This window comes from Oncorhynchus nerka, linkage group LG11 (assembly GCF_034236695.1).
Source record: "Oncorhynchus nerka isolate Pitt River linkage group LG11, Oner_Uvic_2.0, whole genome shotgun sequence".
NCBI classification, from domain to species: Eukaryota; Metazoa; Chordata; class Actinopteri; order Salmoniformes; family Salmonidae; genus Oncorhynchus; species Oncorhynchus nerka.
The window spans coordinates 9944954-9955726 of record NC_088406.1 but is presented as its reverse complement, the minus strand read 5'-3'; positions in this window follow the sequence as shown (position 1 = coordinate 9955726).

Below are 10773 nucleotides of genomic sequence, written 5' to 3'. Positions count from 1 at the left end.
CAATGATAATACAGTTAGAATGCAGACCTCTTGAACCAATGATAATACATTTAGAATGCAGACCTCTTGAACCAATGATCATAGTTAGAATGCAGACCTCTTGAACCAATGATCACACAGTTAGAATGCAGACCTCTTGAACCAATGATCATACATTTGGAAATCAGACCTCTTGAACCAATGATAATACAGTTAGAATGCAGACCTCTTGAACCAATGATAATACAGTTAGAATGTAGACCTCTTGAACCAATGATAATACAGTTAGAATGCAGACCTCTTGAACCAATGATAGTACAGTTAGAATGCAGACCTCTTGAACCAATGATAATACAGTTAGAATGCAGACCTCTTGAACCAATGATAATACAGTTAGAATGCAGACCTCTTGAACCAATGATAATACATTTAGAATGCAGACCTCTTGAACCAATGATCATAGTTAGAATGCAGACCTCTTGAACCAATGCTAGTACAGTAAGAATGCAGACCTCTTGAACCAATGCTAGTACAGTTAGAATGCAGACCTCTTGAACCAATGCTAGTACAGTTAGAATGCAGACCTCTTGAACCAATGATAGTACAGTTAGAATGCAGACCTCTTGAACCAATGATCATAGTTAGAATGCAGACCTCTTGAACCAATGATAATACAGTTAGAATGCAGACCTCTTGAACCAATGATAATACAGTTAGAATGCAGACCTCTTGAACCAATGATAGTACAGTTAGAATGCAGACCTCTTGAACCAATGATCATACATTTGGAAATCAGACCTCTTGAACCAATGATAATACAGTTAGAATGCAGACCTCTTGAACCAATGATAATACAGTTAGAATGCAGACCTCTTGAACCAATGATAATACAGTTAGAATGCAGACCTCTTGAACCAATGATAGTACAGTTAGAATGCAGACCTCTTGAACCAATGATAGTACAGTTAGAATGCAGACCTCTTGAACCAATGATCATACATTTGGAAATCAGACCTCTTGAACCAATGATAATACAGTTAGAATGCAGACCTCTTGAACCAATGATCATACATTTGGAAATCAGACCTCTTGAACCAATGATAGTACAGTTAGAATGCAGACCTCTTGAACCAATGATAATACAGTTAGAATGCAGACCTCTTGAACCAATGATAATACAGTTAGAATACAGACCTCTTGAACCAATGATCACACAGTTAGAATGCAGACCTCTTGAACCAATGATAATACATTTAGAATGCAGACCTCTTGAACCAATGATAGTACAGTTAGAATGCAGACCTCTTGAACCAATGATAATACAGTTAGAATGCAGACCTCTTGAACCAATGATAGTACAGTTAGAATGCAGACCTCTTGAACCAATAGACGACGGACACAAAGCGATGTTGTGAGTAACAACATAAATATAATGTAGGGAAATATATCACAGATACTTCCAATTCTGTATCTAATTTAATTTATGATCCATGAGGGAAAAATATCACAGATACTTCCAATTCTGTATCTAATTTAATTTATGATCCATGAGGGTAAGATGCAGTAACCTGCATGTGTTTAAATCTGTTAAATGGTAATTACCTTAGCTGTGTTAGGTCTATAATCTACTGCCAACTCCTCTCCATGGTGAAGGAAGTTGATGATGAACCAACTGAGTGGTGCTTAGACAAGGCTTTGTGGAACCTTGTTCCGACTACTATTTACTCGCCAAAAGTCATTATAAATCGCCCCATTTTTGTATGTTTGTCCTTTGTAGTTGCGTGCCTTTTCTTTGTTTGCTGAAATCACTTTTTCAATAAACATTAACCAAAATCCACCAACGACTGTTTCCTTGTTGAGATTCAATTGGCACAAGCGCATTTGCGTACAGTTGCCATCTTAGAGCAACAGCAATGAGCAAACATTCGGTCCAAAAACCCTCGAAAACTCCATTCATTTCCCCATAGGCTTTGTCCAACGAACCATGGAGGAGTAACAGCCCACAAAAAGACGTCTCTCTATAGGCAATTGACCTAAAAAATCTATTCAACCCTTTATGGCGAGAGAAGTCTATTTTCCTCTTCCGGTTCTAATTCCCATACAGTCCACAAGGGGTCTCCCTTCACCCAGTATTGCTGTCATGTACGTCAAGGCCTCATCAATTGCTTTTAGGTATTTTCCAGGTATTTAGGAACAGAGGACCATACACTCAAATAGATAGGACACAAACATGCAAAAAAACATATAAGCTGAATAAAAGCTTCTTTATATTACAACCAAACCATATTCCACTATCAATGTCCCTGTCAGGGTGCTTATTTTAAAAGACATATTCATAATTAAAATGTAATCCCATGCACTGTGTTCTTAAAATTAGGTCTTAATTAATAAAATGACAGGAAATATGCAGAGAAAGTGAGAGAGATTGATAGAGAGAGAGAGAGAGAGAGCGAGAGAGAAAGAGAGTCTCTGGTGGCACAGCTGGCGCTGCAGTACAGCGCCCTTAACCACTGCGCCACCCAGGAGGCTCGATTTTCTGGATTTTTGTTTTAGATTCCGTCTCTCACAGTTGAAGTGTACCTATGATAAAAAAATTACAGACCTCTACATGCTTTGTAAGTAGGGAAACCTGCAAAATCGGCAGTGTATCAAATACTTGTTCTCCCCACTGTATATACTTCTAAAAACCAATGAGGAGACGGGAGAGGCGGGTCTTGCAGCGCGTGAAGCGTCACAAATAGAACCAAGTTCTATTTTAACATCTGGCTATGTTGAAGCCTCTTGATGCGGGGAGAGCAGTGTGGGCGCAATGATTGAATAACATGTATGTGTACATTTATTTTGCGACGCTCGCACACGCGGTGTGACCGGTGTGGTCGACATGCACGTTCTTTGTTTACACACAGAAGTTCGCTGCTCAACATAGAATCACATGTGTAACGCTCGTCGTTGTAAGAATGGTCGGACCAAGATGCAGTAGGTTAATCATTTTATTTCATGATAACCAGCAACAAAACAAGAAAGTGTAACCACTGAAACGTGCATCTTTGTAGGGCTAAAAAGCAACTACACAAAATCAAGATCCCACACACAACAGGTGGAAAAAAGGCTGCCTAAATATGATCCCCAATCAGAGACAACAATAGACAGCTGCCTCTGATTGGGAACCATACCAGGCCAACATAGAAATACACAAACTAGAGTACCCACCCTAGTCACACCCTGACCTAACCAAAATAGAGAATAAAAGGACTCAGGGCGTGACAACATGGTAAGGCAGTGAACATTATGGGTTACACGGAGGAAATCGGACCTCTCTGACCTCTCTGAAATGAAAATGGATGGCCCTCCCTTCAGCAAAATATAGTTTACCTAAACCCTCCCTGAACACCTGGGGGAAAAAAACAGTGACCCTCCCCTATACCCAAAATAACAATGAAAGCATAAATAAAATCTCATTACCGTTTACCCTCACCAGAGCCTATGTATATACATATATCTTTTCCCTTGAGTATTACATGGCAATGCATACATTTTCATAGCGCACAGGACTGCGGGCCAGAAGGTCGTGGGTTCACAGACCAAGAGGAAGGGCAAGAGGAAGGTTGGAAATATCTCCTTTTATAGTAAAATCATTGCTTGAATCTGTCATCGTAATCTGCAGAATGCCTTTTGTAGAGACGTCATGTAATTCTACGTCATTGTACATATCAGCATAATATTTTTTTCAATACCACGCAAATTACAGGCTAAGAACGGACAGAGAGAGATTGGTCTGTGTTCATCTTATCATAGTTCTCCAAGGCCAAATCAGTGTGTCTTGTTCGCAACGAAACTGTCCCTGTTCAGGAAATCATTTAATCTGAGCCGTCATTAGGAATCTAAGCATGTTACATTCCAAAGATCCACCACCAGACAGTAGGCATATCGACACAGACACCGTTAGCTTCAACTGCTGGCTACTCTTCTTCCGTGGCTTTAACACAACAAGAGAAGGTCACAAGTGTTTCCCTAAAAGCTGTCTGGGTTTAAATATGTTCTATTGGGCAGAAAGTGAATTGCTCAATCAATTGATAGTGACAGGTTACTTTCCAAAGCAAACCATATGTTTTGTCTCCTCTGGCTATAGAAGGTTGTAGTGACAGGTTACTTTCCAAAGCAAACCATATGTTTTGTCTCCTCTGGCTATAGAAGGTTGTAGTGACAGGTTACTTTCCAAAGCAAACCATATGTTTTGTCTCCTCTGGCTATAGAAGGTTGTAGTGACAGGTTACTTTCCAAAGCAAACCATATGTTTTGTCTCCTCTGGCTATAGAAGGTTATAGCTCAGCCTCTGAACGTCAAAGAAACTAAACAATGATGTTTTTAAACATAACCTTTATTCAACTAGGCAAGTCAGTTAAGAACAACTTTAAGGGATCATTTACAATAAGGGCCTACCCCCGGCAACGTTGGGCAAATTGTGCACCGATGGGACTCCCAATCATGGAAGGATGTGATACAGCCTGGATTCCAACCAGGTACTATAGTGACGCACTTTGATGCAATGCCTTAGAGCGCGGCGCCACTCTGGAGCCCCGATATGCATTGGAGTCATGTCGGTGTCACAGCTTGTTTCTAGCATAAAGCATCACTGACCGAAGCGCTGTTATCGATCACGTCATATAATCAGATCTGTTTTATTTTCTTCTAAATCTAAAGCTCACAGGTACTTGTTGCCATTTGGGGTGGCAGGGTGGCCTAGTGGTTAGAGTGTAGAGGGGGCAGGGTGGCCTAGTGGTTAGAGTGTAGAGGCTGCAGGGTGGCTCTTAGTGGTTAGAGTGTAGAGGAACAGGGTGGCCAAATAGTGGTTAGAAACATGTAAAAAACGGCAGGGTGGCCTAGTGGTTAGAGTGTAGAGGCGGCAGGGTAGCCTAGTGGTTAGAGTGTAGAGGCGGCAGGGTGGCCTAGTGGTTAGAGTGTAGAGGGGGCAGGGTGGCCTAGTGGTTAGAGTGTAGAGGCGGCAGGGTGGCCTTAAAATGGTTAGAGTGTAAAATGACAGGGTGGCCTAGTGGTTAGAGTGTAGAGGCGGCAGGGTGGCCTAGTGGTTAGAGTGTAGAGGCGGCAGGGTGGCCTCTGGTTAGAGTGTAGAGGCGGCAGGGTGGCCTAGTGGTTAGAGTGTAGAGGCGGCAGGGTGGCCTTTTGGTTTAGAGTGTCTCTCAGGGCGGCAGGGTAGCCTAGTGGTTAGAGTGTAGAGGCGGCAGGGTGGCCTAGTGGTTAGAGTGTAGAGGCGGCAGGGTGGCCTAGTGGTTAGAGTGTTGAGGCGGCAGGGTAGCCTAGTGGTTAGAGTGTAGGAGGCGGCAGGGTGGCCTAGTGGTTAGAGTGTAGAGGCGGCAGGGTGGCCTAGTGGTTAGAGTGTAGAGGCGGCAGGGTGGCCTAGTGGTTAGAGTGTAGAGGCGGCAGGGTGGCCTAGTGGTTAGAGTGTAGAGGCAGGGTGGCCTAGTGGTTAGAGTGTAGAGCGGCAGGGTGGCCTAGTGGTTAGAGTGTAGAGGCGGCAGGGTGGCCTAGTGGTTTAGAGTGTAGAGGCGGCAGGGTGGCCAACAGAGTGTAGGAGGCGGCAGGGTGGAATCACAGAGTGTGGAGGCGGCAGGGTGGCCTAGTGGTTAGAGTGTGGAGGCGGCAGGGTGGCCTAGTGGTTAGAGTGTAACCAGGCGGCAGGGTGGCCTAGTGGTTTTGTAGAGTGTGGAGGCGGCAGGGTGGCCTAGTGGTTAGAGTGTGGAGGGAAAAAGGGTGGCCTAGTGGTTAGAGTGTGGAGGCGGCAGGGTGGCCTAGTGGTTAGAGTGTGGAGGCGGCAGGGTGGCCAACAGTGGTTAGAGTGTAAAGGCGGCAGGGTGGCCTAGTGGTTAGAGTGTAAGGCGGCAGGGTGGCCTAGTGGTTAAGTGTAGAGGCGGCAGGGTGGCCTAGTGGTTAGAGTGTAGTGGCGGCAGGGTGGCCTAGTGGTTAGAGTGTAGGAGGCGGACAGGGTGGCCTAGTGGTTAGAGTGAAAATGGGCAGGGTGGCCTAGTGGTTAGAGTGTCAGAGCGGCAGGGTGGCCTAGTGGTTAGAGTGTAGGCGGCAGGGTGGCCTAGTGGTTAGAGTGTAAAAACGGCAGGGTGGCCTCTGGTTAGAGTGTAGATTGGCGGCAGGGTGGCCTAGTGGTTAGAGTGTAGAGGCGGCAGGGTGGCCTAGTGGTTAGGTTAGAGTGGCCGTGGTTAGAGTGTATAATCAGGGTGGCCTAGTGGTTAAATGTAAAGCTCGGCAGGTGGCCTAGTGGTTAGATTGTGGAGGGCGGCAGGGTGGCCTAGTGGTTAGAGTGTGGGGCGGCAGGGTGGCCTAGTGGTTAGAGTGTGGAGGCGGCAGGGTGGCCTAGTGGTTAGAGTGGAGGCGGCAGGGTGGCCTAGTGGTTAGAGTGTAGAGGCGGCAGGGTGGCCTAGTGGTTAGAGTGTAGAGGCGGCAGGGTGGCCTAGTGGTTAGAGTGTAGAGGCGGCAGGGTGGCCTAGTGGTTAGAGTGTAGAGGCGGCAGGGTGGCCTAGTGGTTAGAGTGTAGAGGCGGCAGGGTGGCCTAGTGGTTAGAGTGTAGAGGCGGCAGGGTGGCCTAGTGGTTAGAGTGTAGAGGCGGCAGGGTGGCCTAGTGGTTAGAGTGTAGAGGCGGCAGGGTGGCCTAGTGGTTAGAGTGTGGAGGCGGCAGGGTGGCCTAGTGGTTAGAGTGTGGAGGCGGCAGGGTGGCCTAGTGGTTAGAGTGTGGAGGCGGCAGGGTGGCCTAGTGGTTAGAGTGTGGAGGCGGCAGGGTGGCCTAGTGGTTAGAGTGTAGAGGCGGCAGGGTGGCCTAGTGGTTAGAGTGTAGAGGCGGCAGGGTGGCCTAGTGGTTAGAGTGTAGAGGCGGCAGGGTGGCCTAGTGGTTAGAGTGTGGAGGCGGCAGGGTGGCCTAGTGGTTAGAGTGTAGAGGCGGCAGGGTGGCCTAGTGGTTAGAGTGTGAGGCGGGGTGGCCTAGTGGTTAGAGTGTGGAGGGTGGCCTAGTGGTTAGAGTGTGGAGGCGGCAGGGTGGCCTAGTGGTTAGAGTGTGGAGGCGGCAGGGTGGCCTAGTGGTTAGAGTGTAGGGGTGGCCTAGTGGTTAGAGTGTGGAGGCGGCAGGGTGGCCTAGTGGTTAGAGTGTAGAGGCGGCAGGGTGGCCTAGTGGTTAGAGTGTGGAGGAGGCAGGGTGGCCTAGTGGTTAGAGTGTAGAGGCGGCAGGGTGGCCTAGTGGTTAGAGTGTGGAGGCGGCAGGGTGGCCTAGTGGTTAGAGTGTGGAGGGTGACGGTGGTTAGGGTGGCGGCTAGTGGTTAGAGTGTAGAGGCGGCAGGGTGGCCTAGTGGTTAGAGTGTGGAGGCGGCAGGGTGGCCTAGTGGTTAGAGTGTAGAGGCGGCAGGGTGGCCTAGTGGTTAGAGTGTAGAGGCGGCAGGGTGGCCTAGTGGTTAGAGTGTAGAGGCGGCAGGGTGGCCTAGTGGTTAGAGTGTAGAGGCGGCAGGGTGGCCTAGTGGTTAGAGTGTAGAGGCGGCAGGGTGGCCTAGTGGTTAGAGTGTAGAGGCGGCAGGGTGGCCTAGTGGTTAGAGTGTAGAGGCGGCAGGGTGGCCTAGTGGTTAGAGTGTAGAGGCGGCAGGGTGGCCTAGTGGTTAGAGTGTAGAGGCGGCAGGGTGGCCTAGTGGTTAGAGTGTAGAGGCGGCAGGGTGGCCTAGTGGTTAGAGTGTAGAGGCGGCAGGGTAGCCTAGTGGTTAGAGTGTAGAGGCGGCAGGGTAGTCTAGTGGTTAGAGCATTGGACTAGTAACCGGAAGGTTGCAAGTTCAAACCCCCGAGCTGACAAGGTACAAATTTGTCGGTCTGCCCCTGAACAGGCAGTTAACCCACTGTTCCTTGGCCATCATTGAAAATAAGAATTTGTTCTTAACTGACTTGCCTAGTTAATTAAAGGTTCTTTTTTAAATCATAAAAGGTTGACTTATGGCCTCTCATATCAATTACAGGTTTCAACATTAACAGCCTTTCACTGACATGGAGGTAAGCTATTTCAAATCAAATCCAATTTTATTAGTCACATGCGCCGAATACAACAGGTGTGGTAGACCTTACAGTGAAATGTTGACTGACAAGTCCTTAACCAACAATGCAGTTCAAGAAATAGAGTTAAGAAAATATTTACCAAATAAACTAAAGTAAAATGTTATATTAAAAAAAGTAACCCAATAAATGAACAATAACAAGGCTATATACAGGGGGTACCGGTACCGAGTCAGTGTGCGGGGGTACAAGTTAGTCAAGGTCATTTGTACATGTAGGTAGGTGTGAAGTGACTATGGATAGATAATAAACAGCGAGTAGCAGCAGTGTAAAAACAAATGGGGTGGTCAATGTAAATAGTCCTGGGGGCCATTTGGGGGAAGAAGCTGCTAAGGAGCCTTTTGGTCCTAGACTTGGTGCTCCAGTACCGCTTGCCGTGCTGTAGCAGAGAGAACAGTCTATGACTTGGGTGACTGGAGTCTGGGACAATTTTTTGGTCTTTCCACTGGCACAGCCTAGTATATAGGTCCTGGATGATTTAGAGTGCATGGTGGGTGGAGAAATTGGCTGACAAATCTATGTAAATAGCAGCCTATAGCCTAATGTTGTCTGTCAAACAGGTAGGCCTTCTTCTTGTTTCTTAAATAGGAAGAAATAGGCTGCAATGCAAAGCACTCTTGTTGTTAATAAAGTCTAATTAAAATGAAGACATTGAAATGAATTATGCCTACTTGAATATGCCTACGTTCAGCACCATGAGCTGTGCATTTCCGACTGATTGTGCCGTGACTGCTTGCTTCAAGTTTCAGCAACACAATGTAAGTTAATAGAATCTGCTTAATTGTGAGGTCAATAACTCTGATAAATACATAATTTACATTTAAGTCATTTAGCAGACGATCTTATCCAGAGTGACTTACAAGAGCAATTGGGGTTAATTAAAACCTCTACAGGATTGGTGGGTCCCCTTCGGGACGGTTGAGCTAACGTAGGCTAATGCGATTAGCATGAGGTTGAGCTAACGTAGGCTAATGCGATTAGCATGAGGTTGAGCTAACGTAGGCTAATGCGATTTGCATGAGGTTGTAAGTAACAAGAACATTTCCCAAGACATAGACATATCTGATATTGGCAGAAAGCTTAAATTCTTGTTAATCTAACTGCCAATTTACAGTAACTGTCCAATTTACAGTAGCTATTACAATGAAGTAATGCCATGCTATTGTTTGAGGAGAGTGCACAGTTATGAACTTGAAAAGTTATTAATAAATTAGTCAGATTTGGGCAGACTTGATAAAATAAAATAAAACGAAATGCAATGGTTCATTGGATCAGTCTAAGACTTTGCACATACACTGCTGCCATCTAGTGGCCAAAATCTAAATTTTGCCTGGGCTGGAATAATACATTATGGCCTTGGAACAAAAAAATACAAAACAAAATCATGTTTGTTTCTTTGTTTCTCTTTTACCAGATCTAATGTGTTATATTCTCCTACATTCCTTTCACATTTCCACAATCTTCAAAGTGTTTCCTTTCAAATGGTATCAATAATATGCATATCCTTGCTTCAGGTCCTGAGCTACAGGCAGTTAGATTTAGGTATGTCATTTTAGGTGAAAATTGAAAAAAAAAGATACGATCCTTAATTAAGTGCTTTGCTCAATGGCACATCAACAGTCGGCTTGGGGATTCAAAACAGTGACCTTTCGGTTACTGGCCCAACACTCTGAACCCCTAGGCTACTTGTCACCCAAGAAACATTGTTTTTATTCAGATCTATTATAGTAGTAGCTATCAAAGTTGACCTCTGGTCCTCCTTTTAAAAAAAAAATTTTTAGTTAACCTTTATTTAACCAGGTAGGCCAGTTGAGAACAAGTTCTAATTTACAACTGCGACCTGGCCAAGATGAAGCAAAGCAGTGCAACAAAAACAACACAGAGTTACACATAAACAAACGTACAGTCAATAACACAATAGAAAAATATATGTACAGTGTGTAAATGTAGAAGAGTAGGGAGGTAAGGAAATAAATAGGCCATAGAGGCAAAATAATTTCAATTGAGCAATAACACTGGAGTGATAAATGTGCAGATGTTGATGTGCAAGTAGAGATACTGGGGTGCAAAAGAGCAAGAGGATAAATAACAGTATGGGGATGAGGTAGTTGGGTGTGCTATTTACAGATGGGCTGTGTACAGGTACAGTGATCGGGAAGCTGCTCTGACAGCTGATGCTTAAAGTTAGAGAGGGAGATATAAGACTCAAGCTTCAGTGATTTTTTTGCAATTCGTTCCAGTCATTGGCAGCAGAGAACTGGAAGGAAAGGCGGCCAAAGTAGGAGTTGGCTTTGGGGATGACCAGTGAAATATACCTGCTGGAGCGTGTCCTACGGGTGGGTGTTACTATGGTGACCAGTGAGCTGAGATAAGGCGGGGCTTTACCTAGCAAAGACTTATCGATGACCTGGAACCAGTGGGTTTGTGGACAAATATGTAGTGAGGGCCAGCTAACGAGAGCATACAGGTCGCAGTGGTGGGTAGTATATGGGGCTTTGGTGACAAAACGGATGGCACTGTGATAGACTACATCCAGTTTGTTGAGCAGAGTGTTGGAGGCTATTTTGTAAATGACATCACCGAAGTGAAGGATTGGTAGAACAGTCCGTTTTACGAGGGTATGTTTGGCAGCATGAGTGAAGGAGGCTTTGTTGAGAAATATGAAGCAGATTCTAGATTTAATTT